Source organism: Ammospiza caudacuta, chromosome Z (genome assembly GCF_027887145.1).
Source record: "Ammospiza caudacuta isolate bAmmCau1 chromosome Z, bAmmCau1.pri, whole genome shotgun sequence".
Lineage (NCBI taxonomy): Eukaryota > Metazoa > Chordata > Aves > Passeriformes > Passerellidae > Ammospiza > Ammospiza caudacuta.
In genome coordinates this window covers 27,337,058-27,344,569 of record NC_080632.1, presented here as the reverse complement: position 1 = coordinate 27,344,569, position 7,512 = coordinate 27,337,058, and positions in this window count along the sequence as shown.

Genomic DNA, 7,512 nt, shown 5'->3' with positions numbered 1-7,512 from the left:
TTAAACCCTTGCCACAAGTGTGTTACCATTATATTTGCTAGCATATTCAAGAAATTCCACTGTCCCTAAGGATTGACAAAGATCACATCCCATGGCACAACCACATGTCCCAGCCAACCTCACTCAAAACATGACACATCAGGTCTAGGGTCAAAATTCAGAATTCACCACACACTCCAAGGGTCATTTAAAATAGCTGAGATCATCTCCAACAGCAAAATGCAACTCATGTTTTCTTACCAAGCAAGAAATACAGTAAAACAGCCTTGAAATTTAAGAAATCATCATCTCACTCTAACAGATATAGCTAACACAAACAGCTTCAGTGGCAAGCATTTTAAAGGGTTTGGGATTTTGCTATGTTTAAGATTTGGCTAGGTCAGAAATGAACTATCATTTTTTACTGTGTTAAAAACTCTACATCAACCAACTCCATTTTTATGCTGAAAAGTAACAGAACCATACTTCTGAAATACACTGCTAGTGCTTTCCACCGACAGCACAGACATGGATTTTACAAATCATCCTTAGATTATTTTACCATTGCTCACGAATAACCTTTGCTGTTTTTTAAACTATATACAGCCAGAGAGTCTACACTCTTCTGTAAAATATACAAAGAAATTATAGATACCAGCAAATACAAAAATGTTTGCACAGAACAGAACTTGTTAAGCATAAGCAGAACTCAGTCAGCAACAACTCAGCAATGACTGACTCAGGAGTTTGAAAAAAAAAAAAACCAAAACTCTGACACAAATGCAGTGATTAATCATTTGCTGTTGCATCTATTCTGTGGGGTTATACAGCATTGATCATAACTGTTCCTGCCTCAATACAACCCTTGTGCTGATATTAATAATGCAAAGGTCATTTTGACCTTTACCTAGTAACGAGGTATCAGTTTGTGCCCATATTACTGCTTTTTGTACATCCAAAAATGCAGGTGCAGATCTTTCAGTGCAAGTCCTTCAGGTTTCACATCAAATTATGTGGGAGCATGTCAGGAACAGGATTAATAGAAGATTTTCTCGCAGAACATTCTCATGAGCATTACTGGGATTTTAACTCCTGCAAAGCCTAAAATGAGCTTTTTCTTATGCCAAATGAAATGCCGCAGAGAGAGTCATTGTAACACTCGATGATTAACTTCAAAAACCTTGTTTGCACTATCACAGATGTTTTAAGAGGAAAGATAGGAGATATGCACACCACAGAGGTTCTGCCTCAAACTTTGTTGATAAAACAGATAATTACTACAAGTTTTTAGCCGTTGAAAGCTACATTTGAGGGTTTTTAATATTACAGAAAAACAGAACTGAAAAATTACACAAAGGCATTAGAGGCAAGATGAGATTTATGTGCTTCCTACAAGGTTTAGGGCTCAACAAAGAAACAAAGCTTTCCTTGGCAATGCTGACCTCCAAATGCCACAGAAACCACCATTCATGTCTTATCTCAAACCAGAGATTCCCCCCCAGAACACTTACAGCTTTCACATTTCAAATGTCAGAGTTGAAAAATTAGGTTAAGCTGAGCCAAATGCAAAAGTTAATCCCAAACAAGAGAGATATGTCAGAGAATTCAGTGGCAATTAATGTCACTTGTGAAGCAGATTCTGCAGAGGTGTTCAAGCCATTAGCTGCTTCCCTGTACCCCTTCACAAGTTTCTGTGGCCGTCAGACACTGGTGACATGTTACCAGAAAACATGCAAAGAAGAACATCCTTAAGATTGCTATATCCCCTTTCCTTGGTGCACAACCCAGAACAAGTGGAGACAGGACTCGGGAGGACACCTTCACTGTCTATATTCCAAATGTCATTCTATGCCACAAAACACCCTTCTCTTTTAAAGCGTCCTCAATAAAGCAAAAAACTAACAAAAGCCCCCATATACCCTATAAAATAAATAGGCCCTTTCTACAAAGGAAAACAAACATCATCCTTCTATATTAATTCAAATCAATTAAACTTTAAAGGTTAAAGTTCTTTGTGGATGTATTAATTTTCTAAATTCAAATTTCGATTGCAAATGAGCTTATTTGCTAAAAATCTGGTCATTTGTTTTGGTTTTAATTTTTGTTTGATAAAGGCAGACTTAATACAGTAAACAAATGAATGACTCTTACTAAAGCATTATTTTCCTTCTCACTCTCCCTACACTTCCCCCAATTTTCTCTAATTGAAATATTAAACTATTGCAAGAATTTATAATAAAAAAAACCCCAAAACAATGTCCCATTATTAAAATGTGAACCCAGAATTTGTGGAGCAACTTCTGATACACAGTTTTCTTTCTGGCAAATTATTATCTAGACTTCTTTGAATCCAGAAATTTTATATATATATATATTTTTTTAGAAATTGAAAACCACTAATCTTCAAGTTTCCTATAGGATGTGTAGACTTGCACTGAGAATTTAAATCTACTAACAATCAGCTTGCTTTTCTTAAGTAGCTTTTGCAGATCTATTAGAAGTCATCCAAGGTAACCATGAGTGTACACACTACAAACTGAAATCAGTACTCCAGATTAACATCCTTGTATTAGCTGCTTTGCTACCGCTCCTCTACAATTTAAGACAAAATGACAAATCTCATTATTTTTGTTGCTAAGAATCCTGTCTCCTGCTGGACTGTTTGCTAGCAAGCTTCATTTAAGCTTCCTTATTCTTACAGGCTGCAGACATATTTCTGCTTGGCAAAACAGTCTTTAACAACAGATTTGTTGTTCAGTGACACATGAGAAACTGCACTAGAGTTTGCATGCAATGGTATAAGTTGCTCACCAGCAATGTCAGCCAACTGCACACCTTAAGGCACAACACAAGCTGCTCCTTATTGATTACAAAACCTCCCTGATTGCTCTCTGAGAAAGTCTAAAACTAGTAGTCACTCTGCAGAAAAAAATACAGGTACCACAGTATCTATGCTCAAACAGTTTATCTTTCTAACACAATGGGCATTAAGCACTTTATCATTAGCTCTTTTGAGCCATGGCACTTCAGAAGTATCTGAGTAAGTTAAAGTTTTTGAAATCTAACATGCTCTGAAAGGCTGGTGGCATATCCAGTGCCTTAGTGACAGAAAATGGTGATGCAATTTCACAACAGTTGACCTCTCCCTCAAGAATGCAAGCAAAACACTTGCCATGCTGCGCTGCCTTAGATGATGTAAATGGCATTACTCCTCAGCAGGTGTTAGCATTTGAAAGTACTGCTCAAAATGAACCCTCACCAAAACAATGACAAACTTATGACAAGCTAAAGAATTAGGTCTATTTCATATATGTTTCAGCAGTGATATAAAAGTTTCATCTTGCTGAAATTTACCTACGTTCTCCAAATTACACATGATACACAGGGAACCAAAGATGCATCTCCCACTGCTTCTCAGACTATGAAAACTGGTTGCTTCATTCTACCTACTATAGGATTTTTTGCAAGATTTCCTACAGGAGTCCTTCCTGTTTAACTAGAGAGGCTTCACAGGACACTTCCTGAGAATACATGTCCTGAAAACAATCTGGTCAGGTCCTGACCAAGATGAGCTGCTGACTAGCAATTGCTCAGACCAGTCCATGGGCGATGAGTCTTTTTTCATCCAAGGCTCGGAACTTGTCAACAGCATCTATCTTCCCTCGAGTGCTCTGGTACATTTTCCATGCATTATGCTCAAGCTTCTCTTTATATATGATAGTGCAGTTGCCAGTTCTATGTCTGAGAAAGAGTGCAAGAGCCTGGGATCAATTCCTTCACCTCCAAAGGACAAGGTAACTGCAAAAACAGAAGGTGACCATGCCTGGGGAAACAGCTACTAAGCAGAGCACTCCGCCAGCTGCTGTCCCACACAGAGGCTGCTGGTGAAAGCCTTGCTCAGGAAGCCTACTGAAATGTCACAGTGGACACAATGAAAGCCTCTTCTTGGTAGGGCACTTGAACAACAGCTTAAAAAAGCAAAATTTTACTAATCAGTAAGACTTGAAGACTTCAGCAACTCCCAAAGAAAGAAGGTGAGAAGACTGCCTAGTGAGGATTTTCATGTGGCTTGTGAAAGTTACAACTTCAGCAATTCAGTGAAAGTTTGCACTACTTTCAGCTTACACATCTTAATGCTTATGTCACTTGCCAAATAGTTCTCTCCCACTAAGCCACTTCATAAGGCTTCAGGGGAAAAACAGATAATAAACAAATAATGTTTAATAAACATTATTTATCTGTCCTTTTAACAGTCTGAGGAGCTGGTAGCATAGCTTGCTTGTGAGTACCTCCCATCACTTTCCATTCTCCTCTGTGAAGAGCTCCCAGTCACTCACCACACTCCTTCACAGCTACCTTGACACCTATAAGAGCTACCTCATTCTAGCAGCCACTGCTTTGCCACCACAGGACTCTTCCAACTGCACAGAATGGTCCACACTGGCCACAGGAGTAGCACAACCACACTTTCAGTATTTATACACAAGGTTAGAAAACATCCATTAGCTGAGCCAATCTCATGGATATGAATGCAGACAGATATGAAAAAGTGCCTACTCTCTCAGGAGCACTCTAACTGGGCTTCTTGCAGCCATACCCCGTGCCCTAAATAAACCCCTCTCCATGAGCTGGTGCTAAGTGAGAGGTGTGAGTGCAAGCAAAGACCCCATGCCAGACCCTCTACTCTCTTCCATGCTGCCAGAAGAGGCACGGGTTAGGTGGACTTCTCTCTCACATTGCTATGCAGGGTCCTATTTCATAGTTTTGACTCCAGGATGACTGATAAACTTTCAGACTAACAAGCATCAAGAAGCACTCTCTCAGACATCAAAGCACATGGCCTGTTCTTGGGATGTCAACAGCAGAGATGCATGATTTCAAGAAATATATGTGCCATCATTTGGATTGCCTCACAGACTTAACCTAGAGCTGAATGGTATTTTTCAGGTGAAATGTTCATCCAATAAAAGTCTGTAGTCCTCCAATCCTTGTCTTCTCATCTTGAAATTGAGACAAATAAGATTACAAGACCTTAAAGTGATCTGTTAAAGCAGATAAAGCAAACACCTCAGTGTGTTACTGCAGCACACTGGAAGACTTAACAAAAACTGTTTCTCAAAGGAAGAGGTCTTCATAGCAGCAAAGCTATGGAGGAACATGGAGCTGTTTCTGCTGCTTGCTTGCCAAATTGAAACAGGAAACAGCAAATAAAATGCTTAAAGAATATAAAATATTATCAAATCCCATTTCAACGTCAATTGCTCGTAGTCCTAAAGATTAAACTCTATTGGATTAGAAAGGATGACATGTCACCTTCAGAAGCCTGTCTGTGACAATTATATCCATAAGACTGCAGAAGGCCGATCAGCAGCAGAAGAAGGATAAGGCAAGTCTACAGACCTGAAAGTCAACTTACTAGTCCACTTTGCAAATAATGTTATAGGCAGGCCAGGGTTTACACAGCATTCACTATTAAATCTACACAGTGGATGCTGCCCATCAAGAGGACTTGAGGAACCTAGTGTAACAATGACTCAGTTTTTTGTACCTGAAAGAGAAACAACCACCGATTAGCAGGATTTGCATTAAGCACTAAAGAGAACAACACAAGAACAGAACAGGCACAGCTTGTTTGGGCAAGTAACATGCCACATAGTACAGGGGAGATAAAAAGTAAAAATAAAAATAAAATTCAAAAATCAGCTGTTCAGAAGAAAGCTATCTCAGGAGAATAAGACAAAGAATAAGTTTTAAACCAGGACACTCTACCGTCCCATCATCATAAAGATCTCACTCAAGAGAAGCAGCACCAGCAGCACAAGAGGTTAGGGAAGGGAGCAAAATTACATGGAAGAGGCAACTGCAGTTACTCAATTAAGCACAACCTGAAGCCATGACTTAAGGCTGTATCCTTGGAGTACTGCCCTTCCTCCCACCCTCCTCCTGGGCCACTTTCTGCAGCACTTCAGAGTAGTGTGAAGCTACCTGTGAGCTACAGCACTGATAACCAGGTAAAAAGTTGCAGGAGTGAATATGGGAACCAGATTAATTTTCCTTTGCTGCATATTAGGAAAAATGTGGAAACAAAGCAGATTCCAACTAAGAACTATTTGCACTCCAGTCTTAGCAGACATTTTATCGTCTTAAAATATGGATCATCGTTACATCTCCAGTTTCAAGGAAGCTGAAAATCTTCTCCACCAGCAGAGAAAAACACTACCAAACTAGAAAAAAATGTTTTCAGATGTTGTGTATTATTTGGTTCAAACCACGGCTGACCAGACATAAGAGGCATCTGATCTGCAAAATGTCTGCAGACATTTTCTTTTGCTTCTGCTTATAAAGGGTCTGTGGTTGACAGAAGCTAAACAAAGCAAGAGCAAAAGCAGAGAATTTCCATGGGTCAAAAGATTGAACCTAGACTGCCAAGTGGCAATCATTTCTGCCTTTATGAGGAAAAGGCCATAGTTAGAACAAGCTGAGTGAATTTAGTTAAATCATAACCACATTAAGCCATTCATCTCTGTGCAGAACATCCCAGGCTTTGCAGCTAACATTTCACTACGTGAATGGGTAGAAACATTTGCTCACATAAGCTGGTTAAATGTGATTCAGCCCAGATGTCTGAATGGCTTAGCAGTCTTTGTTTGCAAAACATCAATAAAGAATGACAGACACAAACACAGGACTGAGTTTCTGTCCAGAGGACGTGCAAGGACTGGCATTTAATAAGACTACTTTTCATAGCATATATGGCTAACACTCAGTCATATACCAGAACTATGGTTATAAAAGTTCAGTTCTTGCTCAAATGAAAGGTGAAAATGGGTGCAATCTAGAATCTAAAACACCTGTCCATTAGGGTCTCCAGAACCTTAAGAAGCAGTGCTGCAACTGCTTCTCTGTCAGCAACAAAGAGAGAGAGAGGAAAGAAGAAGTAAGAAAAATGCTGCCAATCTTGGCGAATACCTGATACAACATGGGGTGGGGTGAACTGCTCCACTTACGGCCATGACTGTTTTCATGAACATGTACCAGGATAAGTCCAAAAGCTTTGTCTTACGGACAGTGGCAGGCATGACATAGCTAGGGTCAGAACTGCATTTACAGTGGATGTGCTCAGATACTTCTATCACAATAGTGGCACTCAGCTCTCTCAGTACCACATACAGTTCTGGGAAACACACAGATAAAAGACAGCATTTTACAAGAAAGTATCATAGGCATACAAAGCTTAGCAGGAGAATCCACGGTGCAAATAACACAGGGAAAACTTCAAACAAGGCCAGTAACATGCCCGTAATTCATCCTCCCAAATTCAAGGTCATTTTCTACTCTCATGGTGGAATGTATTGATTCTAATTAAGCACAAAATTTCCTCCAGCAATATGATGTCTGGCTCAGCCAGTTTCCACAATGCATGTGTACATTACAAATTTACCCTTTAAAATGCAATCTGGCTAAAAACTATGGTCTTGATCTATTTTTCAAATATGTGTAAACATTCACAACAAACTTCCACACAACTACTAC